Genomic DNA, 23,091 nt, shown 5'->3' on the forward strand with positions numbered 1-23,091 from the left:
TGGTGGTTTAACCTGAGTCAGCCCCACCCACAGGGATGGGGAGAGGAAGAGTGTTCAGATAAAGGAGCAGCTTCACCCAGCAGCAAGGCAGAAGGGTGAATTGGTTCCCATTTCCCATGGGCAGGCAGGTGTTGGGCCAAGACAGATGTCACCCCTGCAGGCACTGCCAGCTCTGTGCCCTGCTGTGCTGGGCTGGGACAGCCTGGGCATGGCTGTGCCCTCCAGCCCTCACAGGGAGGTGGGAGCAGAGATCTGCTCAGCAGCAACTCAAACACCCCTGTGTTAGCAACAGCTTCCAGCACAAATCCAAAATACAGCTCTACCAGCTGCTGCAAGGAAAATTAACTCTGTCCCAGCCAAACAGGAATGAACAAAGCTGTGTGAGGGGATGGGGTTGAGCTTGTCAGTTTGCTTTTCACATCTCTCCGAATGTTCACAATCCCTGGGAATTTCATTTCGTTTTCTCCCTTCCATCACACCTTCTTTCTAATTACCCAGTATCAAACCTCAGGGAGGAGGAAAATAAAAAGGAACAAGTGTTAGCCACAGCTATTGTTATCTGACCTAATTTGATATAAGCTACCTTGGGCTTTGCTTTCACTCTGCCAGGAAACTTATGCTCAGTGATAAGAAATTAGTGCTCTGCTTTTGAGTTTGGCAAGGGCTGACTTGTTCAAGAAAGGCCTCAGACAGGAAGAGAAGCACTCACTGGGATTTGGTTTGCAAAGATCTCGAATTCTTTTTCTCACCCTTGGGCATCTTTCACCCAGAGGATAACTCTGCCAAATATTCTACAGTTTTGGTCAGGATTTTATTGTTTTAGGTGTAGCAGCACCTGTGCCTTGTTTCTTTGGATGAATCTGTTTCCTTGGTTATGCTTTGCCTTTATCAGGATCTCAGAATCACCATAATTCTGTTCAGGTCTGGCCAGAACTGCGGGTGATTGCCCTTGATAACCATGTACAGTCTGTGCTGCTGGTTTTGCCTGCTGTTATTTGGGTGGTTTTGGGGTTTTTTGCCATGACATGATGTCCCATATAATGAAGCTCTCCTTTTAAAATATTGCTGAAATCTGTGAGTTCTTGTTGGTTCTTCTCCCTTTTTTCCTGGAAAACTGAAGAGCTGATAATTGAAACACTAAACAGGCAACCTGGGAATGTTCAGCATTCAGTGGTAAGCTCTCCAAGAAAGAACAATGTTGTTTTGTGAAGCAGAGCCTTGACTTCTGAGCCATTCTTGATGTTAAAATTGTATGGAAGAATAAAAGCAGATTTGACTGAGACTGCTGGGTGCAGAGGGAGGTGGAGGGAGAGACAGAGAGAGAGGAAAGAATGAGAAAAAGGCAATTCTTGCCTGCACAGTTTAGGAACTGCAAGTACAGAGAGACATTTGTCTGACATAAAACACTGTGGTTAGACATTGTAAATGTTCTCATATTACTTATAATTTATACAGGGAGAGAGAATGGTGTGAACCTTTTCCAACCTTTGTAGTTACTTCAGTGAAGCTTTCATGGGGAGGTTTATGCTTAATGGTAAATGGCAACAAAAGTCATAAAATTTTAGCAGGCTTTTCTCTTATTTATACACATACTTTGTAAGTGTAGTCTGAGATAAAATGCTTTCTGTGATAAACATGTTCAGAAGAAGTAATTGTGGAGTTTATCACCTCATCCTCACCAGAAATGGAAAATACTCCATTTTTATGCAGCTGGGTGGGGCTTGGAGCAGCCTGGGGTAGGGGAGGGTGTGTCCCTGCCATGGCAGGGGTGAGTTTTGGGGTCCCTTCCAGCCCAGACCATCCTGGGAATGATGCTGGAATGATGCAGCTGCAGCCTGAGGAGTGGGGTCAGGCACTGGTGATTGTGAAGGAATGTTCTGAAATCTTCTTAGAGCAAGAAGAAAATGAATCAGATGGAAGTGACTTGGATTGTACCCTTACAGAGGATTGGGAAAACACTTCTGTGGTTCTGTGACCTGCTTTGTGTCCCTGTGCTCCAAGGGGTCCAGGTGCAGGTCAGTCCCCTCTGGGAGGGGCACTGAGCCTGGCACCTCTGGCCAGGCTTGGGGATCTCCTTTTTGGTACCATTTTTTGGGAAGTCATTCTGAGCTTCTTAGAGCAGCTCTGTCCTCCGTGGGCAGTTGTAAAACTCTTGTAAATACAAATTTCATGCTTAATCAACGTGAGGAGAGATCTCTAGAAGCAAGATCTGCGTAGATGGCTCCAAGAAAATTCACTGTGAAAGTCAAGCCTGTCGATCCGGTGGCAGAATGAATCCACCCTGCTTTTTCCCTCACCACAGGTGCTTCAGGTTGTAAAAAGTCACGTTGCCAAGGCTACATTTAATCCCTTGCATTTGATCTGGTGGCAGCAGCAAGGCCCTGCTCTGGAGGGTGGGGGATTTTCTTTGCACTTCAGGCCCTTGAAATGGAGCAGAGCTGCTGTGCACAAAGTGGGGGTGTGTGCACAGAGGGGGATTTGGCAGCCGTGGCTCAGTGCGAGTATGTTCTGTCACTAAACACCGCTAACCTGCTGCTGCTGTGAAAATAGCCCTGCCTGAGCAGTGTGTTCCTAAAAACAGCCCCTTCCCAGCTGAACTGGGGTTTGCGAGCTGGGAAATCTCTGCTTGGAGAAGGACTGGCTTGGCGGCAGAGGGGGAATCTGGGTGTGAGGGTGGTGGGACAGGAGGAGCAGAGACATCGTGGGGACACCAGCACTGCCTTTGTTGACTGGAGTGGTGGGAAAAGCTGGCTGGAAGATGGAGCTGGAGATGGGAGAGCCCTGGAAAGGGTGAGGGGCAGAGGCAGCTGAGAGGCTGAGAGGGGGTGATGCTTGGGATTGGAGTGCGGAGTAAAAGTGCAAAGGAGATGGTTTAAAAGGAGTGCAAAGGAGATGGTTTAAAAGGAGTGCAAAGGAGATGGTTTAAAAGGAGTGCAAAGGAGATGGTTTAAAAGGAGTGCAAAGGAGATGGTTTAAAAGGAGTGCAAAGGAGATGGTTTAAAAGGAGTGCAAAGGAGATGGTTTAAAAGGAGTGCAAAGGAGATGGTTTAAAAGGAGTGCAAAGGAGATGGTTTAAAAGGAGTGCAAAGGAGATGGTTTAAAAGGAGTGCAAAGGAGATGGTTTAAAAGGAGTGCAAAGGAGATGGTTTAAAAGGAGTGCAAAGGAGATGGTTTAAAAGGAGTGCAAAGGAGATGGTTTAAAAGGAGTGCAAAGGAGATGGTTTAAAAGGAGTGCAAAGGAGATGGTTTAAAAGGAGTGCAAAGGAGATGGTTTAAAAGGAGTGCAAAGGAGATGGTTTAAAAGGAGTGCAAAGGAGATGGTTTAAAAGGAGTGCAAAGGAGATGGTTTAAAAGGAGTGCAAAGGAGATGGTTTAAAAGGAGTGCAAAGGAGATGGTTTAAAAGGAGTGCAAAGGAGATGGTTTAAAAGGAGTGCAAAGGAGATGGTTTAAAAGGAGTGCAAAGGAGATGGTTTAAAAGGAGTGCAAAGGAGATGGTTTAAAAGGAGTGCAAAGGAGATGGTTTAAAAGGAGTGCAAAGGAGATGGTTTAAAAGGAGTGCAAAGGAGATGGTTTAAAAGGAGTGCAAAGGAGATGGTTTAAAAGGAGTGCAAAGGAGATGGTTTAAAAGGAGTGCAAAGGAGATGGTTTAAAAGGAGTGCAAAGGAGATGGTTTAAAAGGAGTGCAAAGGAGATGGTTTAAAAGGAGTGCAAAGGAGATGGTTTAAAAGGAGTGCAAAGGAGATGGTTTAAAAGGAGTGCAAAGGAGATGGTTTAAAAGGAGTGCAAAGGAGATGGTTTAAAAGGAAAGAATTCCAGGCTTATTAGATGGAAAAAAGTGCAGTGCTGGAGCTGGAAAGAGCTCCAGAGGAAGGTAATGCAGCACACTCAAGTTCCTGTGAGTGTTTACCTGCAGTTATTTCACTGTTAAATGCTGTGGTGCCTCTAGGTCATTAAAGTATTCATTTGATCAGTGGAAGGTGTGAAGGCTGATTCTTTTTCTTGCTATTTTCCATCCCAAGCAGAGTTATTTAGCACCTGAGGTCAGTGGTTTGAGGCTGGATGGCAATTATGGTCTAAGATTTCAGTGGATTTTTTTTATTCTGGCTTTCTGTGTCCACTTTAAATGCAGTGGCTTGGGTGTGTTTGGGGTTTTTTTCAAGTGCAGCATTTCTCTGGCCCTTCATACCTCCAGCTCCAAACAATTAAAAAGTCCTCTAAAACTGCTTTTCAAAATGTGAAGACTGAAGAATACATTCATTAGAGTTTCTTTTTAATAGTGTTAATATGCAAAAGAAGGGTTTTTTTACTTAACTGTTGTAAGTGTACTGTGTACAGATGAGATTCCTGGAAGAAATCCTACTTGTGTGAGTCTCCAAAAAAAGAATGAGTGTGACATTCCCTTCGTTATCTGCACTTCTTCAAACAGAAAAGACATTGAATGTTTTTATTAAGCTCCAATTGCCATAGCTGAAGAGGGGCTAAAAATGAATTTCCTTTGAATGTGCATGGATTGATGTGCAAAGTGTGAACTGGAACTGACCCTCAGCTGGGCTGGAGCTGCAATTCCTGCTGAAATACACACACACAGAGATCCTTATTCTGCAGGTGCAACTCTGCCCTGCCCTGGTGCAGGAGCTGCAGCAGAGCCCAGGGCTGGAGGTTTGGTGTGGAGCTGCTGCTCTGTGCTCTCAGTGAGCTGGGCTCTGTATTTGCAGGGGTTTATTTGTGTTCATGGGTGCTGGAGCTGCTGCTCTGTGCTCTCAGTGAGCCGGGCTGTGCATTTGCAGGGGTTTATTTGTGTTCATGGGTGCTGGAGCTGCTGCTCTGTGCTCTCAGTGAGCTGGACTCTGTATTTGCAGGGGTTTATTTGTGTTCATGGGTGCTGGAGCTGCTGCTCTGTGCTCTCAGTGAGCCGGGCTGTGCATTTGCAGGGGTTTGTGTTCACTGGTGCTGGAGCTGCTGCTCTGTGCTCTCAGTGAGCCGGGCTGTGCATTTGCAGGGGTTTGTGTTCACTGGTGCTGGAGCTGCTGCTCTGTGCTCTCAGTGAGCTGGACTCTGTATTTGCAGAGGTTTGTGTTCATTGGTGCTGGAGCACAGCCCTGCACCCAGCCAAATGTGTTTGTTTAATGCAAGACACTGCTACTACAGCAAAACAGTCTGGCTGACAGGCTTCTCAGGAAATTCCTTGCAGCTCTTTATTTGGGATGCAGAGCTGTGTGCCAGCCTCCCAGCAGCTCTGCAATAAACTCTGGCAGAAAGGGCACTCACTGGGTTAATTTGTCCAGCAGCTCCCTCCTTCCAGAACATTGTTTTAGTAGTTGCTGGGCAACACCCTTTTTTTGGCAAGATGTTCAAGGAATGAACCCATATCTTAGACTTAAAATACCCTCATGGCGGAGCAGGAGAGGAGTGGTTCAGATTCTGTTTGTTCTTTTATGCTGATCCACGCTGTGCTCCTGGGGCTGCTGCTGCCTCTGCAGGTGCTGGGGGCCAGCCCTGGGGCTCAGTCTCAGAGCTGCAGTGGGAGGAACTCCCCAGGCAGCTTTAATTTATCATGATATGGCTGTAAAAGTGGATTTAGTGTGGATCATGGAATGGCTCGGGTTGGAAGGGACCTTGTACTTCATCCAGTGCCACCCCTGCCATGGCAGGGACACCTTCCACTGTCCCAGGCTGCTCCAAGCCCCATCCAAGCTGGCCTTGGGCACTGCCAGGGATCCAGGGGCAGCCACAGCTGTGCCAGGGCCTCTCCACCCTCCATTCCTTCCAACATCCACAGTTTTGATGGATGTTCTTTAGTTACCCCTGTGCTCAGCCCTGCTGAAGCCAATGTGCTTCTCCCTGGCAGAAATGTTTTCTGTTTTGTCCTTCACAGCTTTGCCATCACTGATCTGAAGCCTCCCCACTCCTGCTTTGTGCTGAATGAAGGAAACTCCATATGAAGGAAAAATATGAAGGAAATCTGTGATTCATGCAGGTCTGCTGGAGGCTCTGCAATCCTGTTGCACACATACACACGATTTACCCTTATTTAGCCAGGACAAGCGTGTTTGTGCTTTGCCATCAGGGCTGAGATTAGGGATTCCTTCAGCTGGAGGGTCACATAGTTCATTTCCCAAACACTTCTGAAAAGTAAAAAACAAGCTAAAACAAATACCCAGGTCCCTGTGCCTGCTGGTTTTGGAGGAGTGTGAGCAGCAGATAGTGCCCCCCCTGTGTTCAGCAGGAGTTTTCTGTGGGATCAGGATCAGCCTGAGGCTCCTGTGGGCAGCCTTGAATCCTCTCCACGCACACTTTTCCTGCTCTGCTGTGGGGAAAGGGATGATATCAGCTTTTTAAACTTTGATGTGAAACAGCCTGAGTTGTTTGACTCTGTCAGCTGAGTTGGAGTGGGTGTTGTGCAGAGGTTTGAGCTGGAGTGATGGTGAAGAGGATGGGATGGACCTGAGCTGCACAGCCAATCTGGGCTTCCTTTCCTTCTGAGCATGGAGTTTCTCATGCTGCTGAAATGCCTGCCTGCATTCATTATTAAGGTGCCTGGGTTCCTTTAAGGAATATTTAAATTGGACTCTAAATATGGCTTCTTTTCCCCCTCTGGTAGTAGCAGTTCAAATAGCAGGATTTGTTTTTTGTGCAGGAAGCAGAACTTTGGGGAGTGCCCGAGTGCTGAGGCCAAAGCCTTCTTGCAGAGACATCCATCACTTGCAATAGAAACTCCTTCCCAATTTTGAGATGTCCAAGTCAGATTAAAATGCCTGTGCTGAATACCAGAAGTAGAAAGTGGAGCATAATAGTGAATACCCACTTAAACCAACTTCTGTTTTGTAGACAAACACCACAAAAAGAAAAAAGATGCCTCTTACCCCCTTTCAGAATGAGTAAAAATCAAAATAAGAAGTGTAAAATCAAAATAAGTTGTTTTAGGTTGTTTGATGGAAAAGCAAAACTATAAAAATACAGTCTGTTGTTGTGCCTATATTTTTTTAATTCAAAATTGAAGCATTGAGCATTTTGAGTAAAAAAAAAAATCTTTCAGTCTTGCTGAATTAGGGTGTAGTTAAATCTGAAATACATTTTGCTGCCTTGATGAGGAATCTTCCAGTATTTATAGAGCTGCACTAGAAAACTGCCAACTGCTTGTATGCATTTGAATTTGCTGCCCTTTATAAGATGAAGAAATCCTGAATCCTGCCTCTGAATTGTGAAACTTTAGCCCACTGCAGCCTACGTGCAAGCAGATGTTGGGGACAATTGCCACCGCAGCATTTAGATATTTTAAAAAGCTGCGAAGCTGGAAGTGTTGCTTTTCCATGCAGACAAGTTTGCTTTATATCTGCTGAGGCTTGGGATGCCCCGAGCAGGGTGATGCAGGGATCCAAGGGAAGGTTGGTTGGGATTTTTGTCGTGGAGAGTGAATTGGGAAGTTGGTTTTATTTCACCTCCCACATCTCTTGCAGTGGTTCCTTACAAGTTTGGGGGAATTATTTGTGGTGGAGTACCAGGATATCCCAAAGACATCCTGATTGTGTGGTGCTCTGATACCCAGAGCAGCTGTGGCTGCCCTGGCAGTGTCCCAGGCCAGGCTGGATGGTTCCTGGCGCAGGGGGAGCTGTCCCTGCCATGGCAGGCTGGGAATGGGATGAGCTTTAAGGTCCCTTCCACCCCAAACCCTGCAGGGAGTCCGTGCTGATGTGCTTAGCAGGGATAAGTGACTGGCTGAATAATTGCCGGTGCTCAGGATTATTTCTGTGTCCCACTGATGGGTGCTGAGATGGGTGGGAAGGGTCTGTGGGGCACAAATCAAGGTCCATGTGACAGCTGGGGACAGAGGAGGGGCTGGCTCTGGGGCACAGACACTGGCTGGGCTGTGTTTCCCTGCTCCTCTGTGCCCAGACAGCTGTCTGCCAACTTGTGGGCTTCAGGAGCTTTCATCTGGGGTGTCTGCATGGAGATGGAGGCAGAGCAAAGCCCCTTTGAAACAGAAAGTGCCATTAAAATGCATAACTGGAGCGCTGTGTGAAACCCAATCTGTTGGTTCAGGTACAGCAGAGGAAGGATGGGGATTTAATTTATTATTATCTCTCTCCTGGGGAGAAGTTTGATCTGCCCCTCTGCAAACGGGGGTGGCAGTTCCATCCTGACGTGTCCCTGTGTGGGACGGGGGGGGCTGGCTGTGCCCAAAACTAGAGAAATAAGAAAAATGCTCTTTTGAACGCTTACTCTTTCTCAGCTCTTGCAGGTCTGAGCCTTTTCCCCGTGGAAAGCTCAGGGTATTTCAGGTAGGATCGAGGAAGGGATTGCCAAAAAGCAGTGCTGAGCTATTAAGTAGAGCAGTTGTGTTAATAAACCTGGTCCCAACCTTGTAGACAAAAGAATACTGTGGCTTTGTTGCTATAGTTTCAGTGCAAAATCTGACCTTAGCTACAATAACATTCGGTTAGAAAGAACTAGCTAATCAGTTTTCTAAAATTAGTGTGTTCCCTAGTACATAAGCCAGTATGAACAGGATATTTAATGAAATATTATACTTAGTCACAAGAGCCCAAGGGAGTGAAATGCCTTGATGAATTGTGGGGGTGGGGTGACATTGGTGCCTATCTTTTAATATAGCAAAGTTATTAAAATTTGTGGCTTGCTTAATATTTAGAGTAGTGAAGTGTGTTCCTCTGTGCACCCCATCAGTTGTGCTCTGTTCTTGGAGAGGCTCTCAGAGTCAGTTCTGTGAGCTGGCAGGGTTGAGGTGCTGGGGAGCCTCAGCAATCCCAGGCGCTTCCAGAGGACCTGCAGGTGAAGCTCAGGGTGGGTGTTGTGTTTGCTGCCTGCACAGGCTCTGCTCTGCAGGGGAAGGACTCTCACTCCTTTAGGAGGATGCAGACAGATAGATAATGTCATCAATCGTGGGGAAAAAACCCTGTGTGTGAGGACAGGAGTCCCCAGATACTGGGAACACCTTGAGCTGTACGTTCATCATCTAAAGTGCTGAGAGCCTCGGGTGAGGTGTGGGGTGTAAAATCCTGCTGGCAGCCCAGAGCACCTCTCAGATGCATTTATTGTGCCCAGGCTCACTGACCTGGCCCTGGGGGAGGTTTTATCCCACTGTGGTAACCTGGAGCCAAAGATTTGTTTCTTTGCAGTACAGGAGCTGTGATGAATTGTTTCCTTATGTGCAAGCTGGTTATTTGGGCATAAATATAACAAATACAAAATAGGCAAGGCTGAGGTGGGAGGCTGGTGGGCTGTCTGTTCTTGTCTTCGGTTTGGAGTTTTTGGAGCTGTGTTCACCTGCTGCTGGGTGCTTGAGGTACCAAAATACACAGGGAAAGGTTTTTTAGGCAAGGATTGTCTAAATGATGTTTTCCAGTTTAGTGGGAGCTTTTGCAATTCAGTGGCCAGTGGATTAAAGTTACCAGGGGACCATCAGCTCTGTGGCAGGGCGCTGTAGCTGAGGTTAGTGCTGGTATTCAGTCTGAAGCAGCTGTAGCTCCCTTGAAGACATTGCCAGGACTGGGCTGTGGGCCGTGCTGGGTGTGTGGGAGCACAAACATTCGCTGCCAAACACACTCAGGTTTGGTTCAGAGCAGCATTTGCAGCTTGCAAGTGCTGACACTTGCAGGGCTGAGCCTCAGCACAGCCTCCGGGCTCCCCTTGGCTGGATTGCTGATAGCACCCAGGGAAGGTGAGATCTGTGCTCCTCCAGTTCACACCTAGATTTGCACGGCGATGCTGCAGGAGTTCGGTTTTTAGGTCTGCCTTTCCCAGTAAGCTTTAGGGAGCCACATCTGGCCTCTGGAGCTTTTTCCCCTTGACATTTCTCTGTGGCCAGGTTTGATTTCCTGTCATCCCTGGCCTTGCTGTGCTCATGAGGTGTTTGGCTGTTCAGAGGGAGCAGGTGAATCCCTGGGACACCCCTGGGGAGCTCATCTGTGCCAAACTCCTCAGTCTGTTCTGTGTCATCTCCCTTCTCTTGCTTTCAGGGCACAATGAAGTTCTGTGCTGCTTGCAGTAGCAGGAAATTATACTAAAAACCTCAATTATCTTACTTAGAAAATAAGGCTTTATACTTGAAAATGAGTTACAGTTCATAAGTATTTTCAGTTCAGGTTGTTTACTTGCAGAGACCAGAGATAAATATGCCAAGTGCCCATATCAAGGAGGCCCTGCAGGTGCTGTGTCCAAGTGCCACATGGAAGTCATTAGTCCAAGAGGAACCCAACCCAGAAGTTAAATAATTTCCCTTCTGATTTTCTGGGCAGCCTGTTCCTCACTGAGCAAGAGTCCTGGCTGTGGTGGTGTCTCGGGGAGGTGGAGCTGTGGGTGCTTGTGTTTGAGAGCAGCCAGAAGGAAAGTGGAGAGGCTGCCAGCAGAGCCATGAGATGTGCTGTGAGGGGCTGCAGAGCTTGCCAGGTGTCCTCAGCAAGCACCCTGTGCCACTCACAGCTCCCTCCCTGCTGGGGATGGAATATCTGCCCTTCTCCTGCAGCATCTGGAGTCACCCCTCAGCATGAAGGGCGGTGCTCCCTGTGTCAGCACCTGGGTGGGATCCCTCTCCTCCAGCTCCCACTGCAGTTCCAGCACCTCCAGCTGCATTTTCACACTGCTGCCTGCACAGCCAGGTGCCAGTGCTGGTCTCTCAAGCTCCTGCTGATCTGGGGCCTGAGTGTATAAAAACCTCCAGTCTTTCCTGCCTGACTCGAAAGTTTGTGATCCAAACTCCAGGAAACAAGTCAGCTGTTGCTGAAGGTTCTTGTCTCTGAAAACTGCTTTGCATGTTTTTGCCACCCTGAGAGGAATTTGCTGCTTTGAGGTCAGTCTTGAGAAGCACCTGACTGGATCTTTAGGAATAAACTGCTTGTTTCCTTGCTTGGCAACTGGCTGCCTGGGGGTAGGGAGCTGCAAAAATCCTGGATTAGCTTTAGTGGCCCCTGACAAAGTGTAGAAGCAGCCTTATGTCTCACATGAGTGTGGAAACACCAGAATAGCCATTACAGATTGACACTGACTGCAGTGTGCCTTGAAAATTTTGTTCTGATGAACAACTGTTCAGTCAGAGAGGAGCTCGAGGGACTTGTGTGTTAGGGCTAACACTTCTTCACTCCTAATTTGTGAAAATAGTCAGCACTGGGCCCTCAGTGTTGGCAATGCTCATCTGTTTTGGTTATGTAATGTACACAAGCTCAGTGGAAACATAACTCCTTGTGTTGTGGTTGGGGAGCCTTTGTGGAGCTCTCAGCGAGATGTTCAGAGGAAGAAATCTCCTGCAAGCAGAGAAACCATGACAGTGCTGCAAACACTGCCACAGGATCCTCCCTGCCTGAACAGAGCAAATGATGCCTGGGGCTGGGTTTTATTGAGGATACAGAGCCGTGCTATGCAGGAGCAATCTGGTAGCACTTAGACCTTGCATTTAGTGAATGTCAACCCTTTTATTTGTCGAGGCTAAAAATTATACAGGGAAAAAATAAACACAGAACTTGCAGGCATGAGGAAGTGAGGGAGCTGGATGAGGGAGCAGCCATCCCGAAAAGGAAAAAATCTGAGCTAGAGCTGCAAAAATGCCTTCCCTCCCTTTGGAGCAGCACGTGATCTGCAGGCAGCACCAGCTGGCTTTGAGCAGCCCCAGGGGCAGAGCTTTGGGCTGCTGGTGGCCCAAACCTCTGGGAGCCAGTGCAGAGGGGCTGCTTTGGGCTGGGCATCCAGCCCTCAGCCGCTCCTGCTGCTGTGGTTTATTGTCAGAGGAAGAGGAATGAATCTCAGTGTTATTAGTGTGGGGACAGGGAGGGTTCAGTCCCCTCTGATGGGCAGGACAGGAGCAGGGAGGGCTGAGCTGGTGTTCCCTTGGGTGCTTTCCCAAACCCCTACCAAAAGCAGCAATGGCAGTGCTGATCTGGCAAAAGCTCCACTCCCGGCTTGGGTTTCCAGCACCGAGTGCTGCATCTGTGGTGCTGCCTGGGCACAAACGGCTCCAGCACAGAGCCTTGCCCAGCCACTGCATTTCCAGGGGCATTTAACTGGGATTTATGGCAAAGGCATCCAGGTGCCTTTGGCTTCTTGCTCATGTAAACACCAGGACTGAGCAAAGACCCTTTTAGAGCCTTTGGTGCGACTTTCCTGGGGGTGGCTTTGACTTGCTTTGTTCTGCCCTTCAGAAGTGCATTTTCCTTGTTGGTTGGAAAGCAAATCATGTCCCCTGTTGAGGTGGTTGCCTCAAAAACTGCTCAGAAATTGAGGCTCTGTAAGAGTGACTCGATCACCACGTTTTCCTGGGCAATGAGAATTGTGTGTTTGCTGTAGGAGCATTGGGCACTATTATGGGATGGTGGCTCTGTAGTGAGTGATCCTCCCCTGGTACAAAGTGCATCCTCAGTAAACAGGAATGGCAGCACCCCGAGCTCCTGCCTTGGGGGCTGGAGGTAAATCTGAAGGCAATATAGATTTTACAAATAACGTTCTTGGTTGGCATTGACAGGCTTTAAAATAAGTGAGGAATTTTTCCTCCCACTCCCTGTCAGGCAGATGGCCTTGGTCATGAAAAATGACAATGAGGAAAAGATCCTTCAAATATGATCTATAAGATTTAATCCCAAATATAATTTTTTCCATATGCAGCCTGTCATGTGCTGCAAGTTTTTGTGTTCTGAGATGATTTGGGCAACTTGACAGATGATAATTCTGCATTGGGACCAGAATTTGCCTGCAGAGAACTCTGGGTTTTAACAGCTTATTTGTATTGCAGTCTCCTTACAGGTTCATGTGTATATTTCTGTATGTATATATAAACAAATAAACATTGTAGGAGAAAGGAGTACAACATATAGAGGTGATTTTATGTTTAATTGTAGCAGCTTATGCTATGAATATCCACTAATATTTCACAGCAGCTCCGTTTAATCTTAATATCACAGCTGACATTTAATTTGTAGTTTTTATCTGATTCAAAAATACCTGAGAAGGATGTATTTTCATGTTTATTTTTTAGTGTTTAGGTGCAGTTACCTTGGAAGATAGAAGGCATCACCACAGCTGCTCAGTGTTCCCAGTCCTCAGTGCTGAGCAATTTTGGGAGGACCCTGAAGGCACAGAGTAGCAGGGAGAGCTGTAAGGGGAAGAAATGAGATTTAATCTGTGCCTTTATGCAGTGTTTGATTGAGGGGGAAGCCCTGCAGCTGTGCTGAGGCTGTTTCAGGATGTGTTTCCAGAGGGGTGTCACCATTCCCTGGGCTGCCTCTGCACCCACTAAATGGAGAGAGGGGGTTGTGGAAGGATGGGAGGAAAAATCTTATCAAGGTTCTGAGATGTGGGGTCCACATGGAGTTCTTATTCTTCCCACTAAGGAGTAAAACAATGTTCAGAATCAAACAGGAGAAAATATTCTGTTCTTCCAGCTTCTCCATGAATCCCTTGCTGAGAAAAAATATGAAAATACCCAAGCTTATTTTTTGAAATTCAGTTTTTTCATTTTTTGAAATTCTCCCTTACTGAGAAAAAATAAGAAAATATCCAAGTTTTTCATTTTTTGAAATTCAGAAGCTCCTCCCAAAACCTCAGAGAAAAAGTAAAGTTCTTTGGGGGAAAACACCCATAAAAATGGGTTCTTGTTTTCAGTCCATTTGCAGGGACAGGGGATTTTTCTGAGCAGAAATTCCTTTCTTTGAGCTTTCTGTGTTATTTCCCTACCTGATGGCTGCATAGATTTGTGCTGTTCTGAGGATCCTTCGCCAAGGTTTGCTCCTGCCTAAAACCAGAAGGGGCTGGGGGAGCCCTGTGCATCTCACACTGAATTAATTCCTGCTTGCTGTACCTTGTGTTCCCTCCAGGTGTTTGCACTGTTTGCATTTGCTGTTCTCTTTCTTGTACCTTTGCTGGGTTTGTCTGTCTGCTCTGGCTTTTTAGAAGTCTGCTCAGCCTGGCCCTTGCTCTGATGTTTAATGCAGGATTGAAGTTAAACATTGTGTTGGGAGCTCGATATCAAAGTCTTCAAAAACCAAAAATAAAAGGGGAAAAAAGTGTGAAGTAAAGAAGCTGCAGCCTTAGACTGAAAAACTCAGGAACTTTAAAAGCAAAACTTTTATCTGTCAGAGATTTTGAAGTGCCTGTCACTGAATGTTCCTTCCTTCAGTGCTGGTGGAGGCTCATTTCAGAAACCCACAGTGACTCAGCTATTTGAATATCTGTTGTGTGGCGCGTGTTGGAAGCTCCCAGAGTTTCTCCCGCCTCCAAATGTGTTTTTTATTGGTGGATAATCCACTGGCAGAATCTTGTGCACTGTGCTAATTTAAACCACACTGCCAATATTTAGATTTTTAAAGTGTAAAGGCATAGTGCCCTGATATTGGTGAGTAGAAAGGAGAATGTCTGTTTATAAATATTTATTATTTTGGAAGTGTAAAGGTAAGCTTACCCAGATTTTTGTTCCAGTTAAATGCTGTACAACACTAAATCTCCTCAAGGGTGAGATTTGCCTTGAGCTGTTTTATGTCCTCAAGCTCTTTGGGAATGATGTGGAGAGAGTTGGTTCTGGACAGAGCTCCTGCTGAAGCACTCAGGTGACCTAGTGAGAGTTTCTCAATGTGTCAGAGGGAATTTTTGAGCAGATCCTGAGTAAATACACACAAACCAGGGCAGATCCTGAGTAAATACACACAAACCAGGGCAGATCCTGAGTAAATACACACAAACCAGGGCAGATCCTGAGTAAATACACACAAACCAGGGCAGATCCTGAGTAAATACACTCAAACCAGAGCTGGTGTAGTATACAGGAAGGAACCACGTGGCTGTGGTTGGGCTGCAATTACCTTTTAATGCCTGTTTAACACTCCTGAGGATGGCAGGAATAGATGATAGGACTGGATATTTGAGATGGTTGGGAAAGGAAGGTGTCCAGTGGAATAAGCTTTTCCCCAGACATGGCTCCACAGGAATTCTCCATCCATCTGATGGAGCTCTAACAGCATAGGGAGGGCTTGGGTGCCACCTTCAGCTGCCAGCTGTGGATTTTGGGGCTGTGATGGAGCCAGTCCCACCTCTGGCTGTAGTTTACACAGGTGCTGAGCTGCTGGGGCCGTGCAGCCACTGCTGTGCTGAGCTCTCAGCACTCATTCCTGCTCTCTCCTGCATTTCCCCTGTGCAGAGGGGTTGCCGTGGAGGAGAGCGTGGGGTGGGAGTGGGCAGGAGCAGCTGCCTGGGGCACGGGGAGGATGCTCCAGCAAGGCTGCTCTGCAGGCACTGCTGGCAATCTGTGCTGTCCAGGGCTCTGAGCATCCCTTGGGGAAGGGTGTGGGCAACGTGGCTTTCCCTGCACTGCTCGGGAGGGAGGAGGTGACAGCCTCGTGGGCATGGTGGCATTCGTGGACCTTTGGGTTTAGTCAAGGTCCTTCTCCATCCTGTTTTCTGCATTGTTTCTGCACTGTTTAAACCCATTTTAAAAGAGCCTGGACATGGCACTCATTGCCCTGGTTTAGTTGGTGAGGAGATGTCTGCTCATAGGCTGGACTTGATCTCTTTTCCAGCCTAGCTCGTTCTGTAATTCTGCCCCTTCAAGGATGTGCAGAACAACTCTGTTACTTCTTTGAAAGTCCTCTGCAGGTTTTTAATCTGTTCCTTTGAAAGTCCTCTTTTTAATCTAGCAAAGTTTTTAATCTAGCAAAAGGGTGTTCTGATGGGGAACTGACAGATCCATCTGCTCCATCACAGTGGGTTTATCAACAGTTTCAGTTTAAATATTTTTAGTGAAAAAGTTGATTTGTGTATGTAACAGGCATATGGCTCAAGGCTTGTACTCAGCAGCTGTTTGGGTGTATTTATTAGGAAAAGCACCACGCAGGGGTGTTTGGTAAGAGAATTTTGCTCTCTGGGGTGAGGTTGGGGTGTGTGAAGTCACTCAGAGCCCACGGGCAGCCCAGGAGTGCAGCTGGAAGCTGTCTCAGCTCAGCGGTCATTGGTGCCCCCAGACGTGGGACACAGTGTCTGGGAGTGTGGGCAAGCTGATGACAACTTTCCAGACATGTTACATCAAAGAAATGGAGATAATGTGCATGCAAACTGTCACACTGGCAGTGCCTGTAGTAGAGCAGCTCAGGGCTGGAGTGGCAAACCTGTTCCATCCCTGTGTGCTGCTCTGTCCCTGCTTGGAGCTGCTGTCACACTTCAGCCCCAGTATTGTCCTGTAAAAACACAGGATTGTTCTCACATGTCATAGAAGAGATTTGGCTCAGCAACTGCTCTGCAGTGCACGTGATTCTCCAGCAGCTCATCTGGTTCTCCTCAAATCCGGAGTTTTTGTCACATTTTTAACCACGCCTGCAGTGGCTTTACCTTGTAAAAAAAGCCTTCAAAGCTTTTGGTAAGAGCAAGAGGGGAAATCTGCACAGCGGCAGTGCTGCCACGGGGCACCAGTGACACTTGTGGTCATTAGTGGTTCTCTGTTTCTGCAAGAGCTGGAGATCATGGAAATACAACTCACTGAGTTGGTGCCAGCCAATATCTTTTGTTTAGACCCATAATCCTTTCCTGAAGAAGGTTTTCATCTCACTTATGTGTAGTATCATAAGTGCTCCTTAATAAAAAGGAATGGATTTGTTCTGCAAATCCCTGAGGTGCAGTTTGTGTATTTGATGGAAAGGGGCAGACTTCTGGAATGTTTTCAATGAACAAAGAGAAGGCACAGTTGGGATTGTGACGTTCACCTTTAAAAGTCCAGAGACTTGGCAGACAATTTTACCTTGTTGTTCCTAGGGGTGTCCTCTTCACAGCAGCTCAGTAAAATGGGAAATACATGTGGAAAGTCCCAAGTGCTTATCCAGATTGAGAAGCTCAGGAAACTGCAGATAATCAGTTTCACATCTTTTTCATGTAGTTTTTTTTTGGTTTTTTATGTAACTTCCTTGTCCTCAGATGTTTTTAGGAGAATTTGTGTTCTGCTTTGCCATTTATCTTGGAATAAGGTTCAGCTATTTCATCAGGACAGTTTGCACTTTGCGTGATGGAGCCTTTGGATAACATCAATTGTCTGGGTTTCGTTTGGGATTTGCTGAAACAGTTATTCCTGAATCTGGTTTTTTTAGCATCTCTAATACCAAGGACACTTGCAATCCAGGTTTCATAACTTGTGTCTGGTTTATCATGTGGGAGTTGCTTGTTGGATTGAGAGGTTGAGAATTTTGTTTTTTGCCAAAGGTTGGAATTGTTGTGGGTAAAAATGATTCCTTTGGTCAGCAGGTGAGTAACAGAGTCCAGTGCTGCCTCGTGCTGTTGTGTCACCATTTCAGGCTGTCCCCGCACGGCCCCAGCAGAGGCTTTCACCTCCTGCTCTGCAGACCCTCAGCTCTAAATTTATATTATTAAATCTGTGGCATAGAATCAGATTTTTTTTAGTTGCTTCTGCTGTTTCTGAAAGCCAGGATTTTGTGCAGAAAAGGAAAATTCTTCTGAAACCTGATTAAATTAGTCTGGAACCTGAAATCCTGCAAATCAAGGCTCAAAACTGGTGTAGATCTGGAAGTAGAGACTGGACCACCTGACACAACCAGAAAGCAGTTCTAATGCAATTATGATACAATTAATAATTGGAAATAAAGACAGTAATTGAAACAAATGAAGGAAGAGAACGGAAAGGAGCAGACAATGCTAGAAGAAGATTTCAGTTCTTTTTTCTGAACTTGGAAGGTTATGACTGCTTGGAGGCTACTGGCAGGGGTGGTGTTTGTGAGCCAGGACGACTCTTTGCTGACTCGGGTTGGATGTGAGTGTAGGATGCTTTCAGTGGTGCAGCTGGTGTTATTTAATAATTCTCCCAGCCCATCCATCACTTGTGAATCCAGCATTCTCCCTCCCGGATTCATGTGTTATCATTGTGTCAGTAAGGCAGCCTGAAAATGGCTGAAAACAGTGAAAATACCTAATTATTGTTCTTTGTGGAAAAGGAAGTTTTTAAATAGCTGTAGCACAAAGCAGCCTGAATACATTTATTTTCTGTGGCATTTTCAGGCACACACAGGATATTCTTTTCACTGAGTGTTTTTGTCTCCAGGATTTCAGGGCAATAAGGGAGAGGTTGTCAGCACCTAAACCAAGAATTCTTTGCTTTGTAGTTGCACGTGGAGTTAAAGAAGTGAATCTTGTGGTTTTCTTTGCAGGTGTGTTTTAACTGCTTGGCGTATCCTGGGAAGTTTTGGTGTTCCTGGGGGCTCTCACAGCCTGTTCTCCTCAGCTGTGAGAAACCAAGGAGCCAGAGAAGCTGCTCTGTCTGTTGGAGCATAGACACCAAGTTAACAGAGTGTTTATTTCTGCAGAAGGCTCACACTGGGAGCGTGGATGAAACATCCCTGAGATGGATGATAGCGTGTTCCGCTTCTTTTGCTGGAAGACAATGAGCTAGTAGAGCAGGCAATAAGAAATTGAATTACATCCATGCGTTTAAAAAAGAGAGAGGAAAACAACAGCTCAGCTGAAGTTGAAAAAGGAGCAGTTTCTCCTCAGGAGCTCTGTGTTTGGAAGCACTTGGGCAGCTCTGTGCAGCAGGTGAATTACATCTCTGTGGGACACACGGAGCATCCCCTGGATCTGGGGTTTTCCTTGCAGGCTTTGTCTTAAGCTGCACCAGGGAAGTTTGGGTTAGATGTTAGAAAAAAGTTGTTTACAGAAAGGGAGATCAAGTTCTGGAGTGGCCTGCCTGGGAGGGATGGTGGAGTTACCATGGGTGTGTTTTACAAAGCCTGGATGTGGCACTGGGTGCCAGGGTTTGGTTGAGGTGTTGGGGCTGGGTTGGACTCCATCATCTTGAAAGTCTCTTCCAGCCTGGTGATTCTGTGAATTCTGGGAATTTTGGGACTGAGGAGATGGTGCAGTCCCCATCCCTGGCTGTGTTTAACAAAGCCTGGATGTGGCGCTGGGTGCCAGGGTTTAGTTGAGCTGTTTGGGCTGGGTTGGACTCGATGATCTTGACGTTCTCCTCCAGCCTGGTGGTTCTGTGGCTCTCAGGTGCTTCAGGAGCAGGCAGGTGCCCCGTGGGTGTCTCTCACAGCCTCTGGGGTTGGTGTTTGCAGTGCCAGCCCCACGGACCCCAGGACGTGCTGCCAGGGGGGTACCGCCTGCAGGCCCATCCTGGCAGGCTGTGCTCGTGCCCAGGCCCAGGCACATTTGCAGCTGCCATCTGCAGTGCAGCCCAGCGGGGCTGGCTGCCTCCCATCCCTGCCTGTGCTCGGCTGCGCATCCAGCGCGGCTCCGCTGCCTTGGCTCCCGCCGCTCGCTGCCCTTATTTGGTAACGCACAGCTCCGAGCTCTGCCTGCAAGGGACTCTTTTACTGCTTTGGGGACTATTTTCCACTTTCATTTTTGATCTCTAAAGCCGTGGATTGTGTTTCAGCAGCGCTGCTGGCACAGCTTAACTCCTAAGTGCTGTCAGACTGGAATATTGTGCTTTTCAGAAGTGCTTGGCTCTTTTACTCTCTGCTTTGCTGCCGCACAGGCAATATATGGCAGCACTTGTGTTTACGGGGTATATACACCTTGTCAGCATAACCTGCTTATTAAAATGACTTCCAGAGTGCATCCTTCAGCACTGGGATTGTGTTCTGGAGGCCAGGTTTTAATTAGCTGTATGATTTGTTGGCGTTTTCCGTGCTCTGTTCCCGGGAGGGGAAGCGGCGCCCAGCGCCGAGCGAGCTTGGACAGATTGAGCTGCATCACTTGCTGGGGCTCAGCAGAGCATCTCTGGGCCCCTGCCAGAGAGGATGGGGACTGTTTAAAGTGGAGGCAAGGGAGAGGCCTTCGGGAGGTGGAAGACTCAAGCCCAGCAACAGAAAGCAAGAATCAGACTTGCAGACTCAGAGCAGATGTGTGGGCAGGGGTGTTGTGCTGGGTTTGCAGCACAGCTGGGCAGGAGGACTCTGCTCTGCTCAGCTCCAGGGTGTTGTTTCCCAGAGTTAAGGCAGGCCTGGGTTTTTTGCATTTATCTTTGCTTTATTAAGCCAGTTTCTGGAAGGCTGAGCATCTGTGGCAGCTCAAGGCTCCCGGGTGCTGCCCATGTCTGCCCACAGTGTTGGTCACAGCTGGCTGTGCTCTGTGAGCTCTGCAGAGGAGACATCAGCTCGGGAATTCACTCGGAATCTGTCAAAGACTGCTCTCAGTTGGCTCATCCAGAGAGGAGGAGGGTGGGCACGTGGCAGTGCGATAGGGAAGGATCCATGGTGTGGGAACTGCGGTTAGAAAAGAAAGTGTCAGTGCTGTGCTGTGACAAAAAGTGCAGTTGCTGCCTTGGAAAATACAGAAAAAGTAGCATTGCTAAAAACCAGTAATTATTTTTTCCAGTTTTTCTTTCTGGCAGAGACTCAAGTGAAGCTTCTTGTACTTCCAGAAAGGTATGAAAGAAAATCCAGGAGGGAAATGGGCAGGAAGGCCCCTGACCAATCTTGCATCTTGGTAGCTGTGGAGAGGGAAAACTTCTCTTCTGCCGTGTCCATGTGGAGAGGGAAGCAAACCAAGGCAGGAATCTGTAAAAATGAATGGGTTAGATACAGAAATAGTGGAGTGCTGGAAGGGATCCCTTCAGGTGTTGTGCCAGGAGTGGAGCTGATTCTGCCCTTGGCAGGGAGGGATGAGCTGAGGAATCTCTCCAGGGGCTCCCACCCCTGTGGACCTGCATTTGGAATTCTGCAGGAGGCAGTGCGCTGGCAGTTCAGGAGGGTGCAGAGGGAAAGAAACAAATAAAGCAATTCAGGCAAGGGATCCCAAGCGCTTCATTAGCTTAAGAAAAATTGAAGCACTAAATTCAGTTTTATTATTTCTTCCATTCTTCCAAGCAAGACCTCAATAATATTATCAAATATTTATTTAATCTCCCGACATCTTTTTTTGGCAATGCAGTTTTTCTTTAAGCCAAATCCATTTAAGAGCTGAAAATGGAGTTGCTTTATTGAAGAGCTGAAAAATTTGCCTTTTCTCTTGCGTGATGCTGTGGCGGTTCATTCCTTGAGAAACACACACGAAATGTTTTTAAATAGAAGTGACTTTTATTATGCTGTTCAGTCAGCTCTGTCTAATAGCAGAACAGTATTCTTTCCATGCTGGTCAACACTGACGCTTCCAGAGGGGGTTTGAAATTTGATCTTCCTTGTTCTTCCTGTGCTCAGGCTGTCCAAGCTTTCCCTGCCTCCTGCCCCCACTTCCTGCCCTGTTTTCAGCAGGAACTTTCATCTGGAAAAGCAGCAGCAAGTGAAGAAGCAAATGTGAGAGTGAAATCCAAGGGGTGAGCAGCCAAAATGAAATGAAATTCAGCCAGAAAATAAATATGCTTTGGCTTAGTGCCAGGGTGAGATGTAGACTGAAAAGACCCAAAGATTTTGAGGAGGGGATGTCACAGGGTTCCTGTCCTGAGAATTGTGTTGGTGTCTCACAGGGAGATTTGTCATGGGAACTGTTGAAATGGAGATTGGGAATGGCTTCCTGGTCAAGGATCCAGCTCCCAGGCTGGGACAAAGGCTGGAGCACAGCAATTTACTTAGAACTACTTCTGCAACCCCTGTGACATTATTTTGCTGAATTCCCTTCATATAAAGTACAAATCCTTCTCCTTCTGTGTAAAAATTGATTTTCAGCGCTTGTGAGAGAGAGAAAGGGATGGCAGTTCAATTTGTCCAGGTGATCTCTTGTTCAGGGCTTCTTGTCATGCTGGACCAGAGGTGGAGCTGAGGTAAGACAGAAACCCTCAGTGGGACCAGCAGCTTCCTTGGGATCCTGGTTAGCTCTCATTGATGTGTGCAGCTCTGAACCCCTCACTTGAGGTTTTCTCTCTCTTTTCCCCTCTCCTCAACATGGAAAGATTTTTTTTCCTGACTTGGTTCTGTTATTAGCCACCATCAAAGAATTGATGATTTATAAAGAGATTATTCTAAAGCAGCTTCTCCTGGTTGAAGTTACCCATTGTGCCCATAAATGGGGCTGTACCTTAATGCTTCTCACTGTGTCCTTAGCAGCTTTCTGTGAGGGAATTTGCTCTGTTTTGCCATCTCAGATCTCTTGCAACCAGTGTTGCCCATGCAGGGACACGTTATCCATTGTGATGGCAAGGAGAGGAATGGTTTTAGGAATGGTTTTCTTGCTTTTTTACCCTGAGTGGATGTCAGATGGGATATGGTGTAGTTAAATCAGTGGGGTTTTGGGTTTTTTCCTTTCTGCTTGTGCTGCTCTCCCTTCTGGCTCTGTGTTTTCACCCAGCATCTTCCCTCAGTACCAGAGATAGAAAAAAAGCATCTGGTCTTTCCTGCAAATGTTTCCTTTTGGAACTGCCTGTATATCCAGTGTCTAAATATTTCTCTCTTTTCGAGTAGCAGTTTTCTTTTTGAAGGAGACCAAAGAGGTTACGTGTAGAAATAAAACAAACACTGCTATGTTCTGAACTCTTTGGGACACAAGGTGTTTACTTAAAGGTGCATTTCTCAGGTCAGCTTTAGCAGACATTGATATTCAGAGTCCAGCTCTCAGGTGGATAATTTTTCTCTCTCTGAAATCTCTGCTCAGTCTTCTCCTTTTGCTTTGATACCTCAGCTCCAAGTTAATAACAATTACATTATTTCCTGTGTTGTTACAGCTTGAACAAATGAAGCAGCAATTCCCACTGGTAGAGCTTTGCATAAATGAATATAATACAAGAGGGTGGTTACCCTCGTGTCTTGCAGATAGGAGTTGAGGGTGGTTATTTTAACATAGAAATTAAAATATATTTAGATCACAAATCGTGCACGCTCTCAATTTAAATGTTGGTTGCAAGGGTGATTTTTCCCCCCTTTATTCTGCTTTAAAAAGCAAAGTGTTGAAAGCCCTTGAAACACAAGATGCAGCAGCACAAAGCAGGGAGGTAACAGACGTCACCACAGCAGAAAGCACTAATAAATTCTGTCATGTAATTAGCTCAGGGTTTGAATCCTGAGTGATTGGGCTCTTTGCAGAGGGAGGGGATTGCTGTGGGGTCTTTGGGCCTGGGGTGGAATCCCTGAATGGGTTGGGTTGGGTAGGAAGGACCATGTCAGGGACACCTTCCACTGTCCCAGGCTGCTCAGAGTCCCATCCAGCCTGGCCTTGGGCACTGCCAGGGA

The 23,091-nt window shown here is 46.9% G+C and overlaps 1 protein-coding gene across 1 annotated transcript in view; it reads left to right on the forward strand.

Moving 5' to 3' along the window:
• Window positions 1-23,091, forward strand: part of ITPR1 (inositol 1,4,5-trisphosphate receptor type 1) — a 160,408-nt gene that overhangs the window by 17,929 nt on the left and 119,388 nt on the right. The window lies entirely within an intron of this gene.

Source organism: Ammospiza caudacuta, chromosome 12 (genome assembly GCF_027887145.1).
Source record: "Ammospiza caudacuta isolate bAmmCau1 chromosome 12, bAmmCau1.pri, whole genome shotgun sequence".
Taxonomy (NCBI): domain Eukaryota; kingdom Metazoa; phylum Chordata; class Aves; order Passeriformes; family Passerellidae; genus Ammospiza; species Ammospiza caudacuta.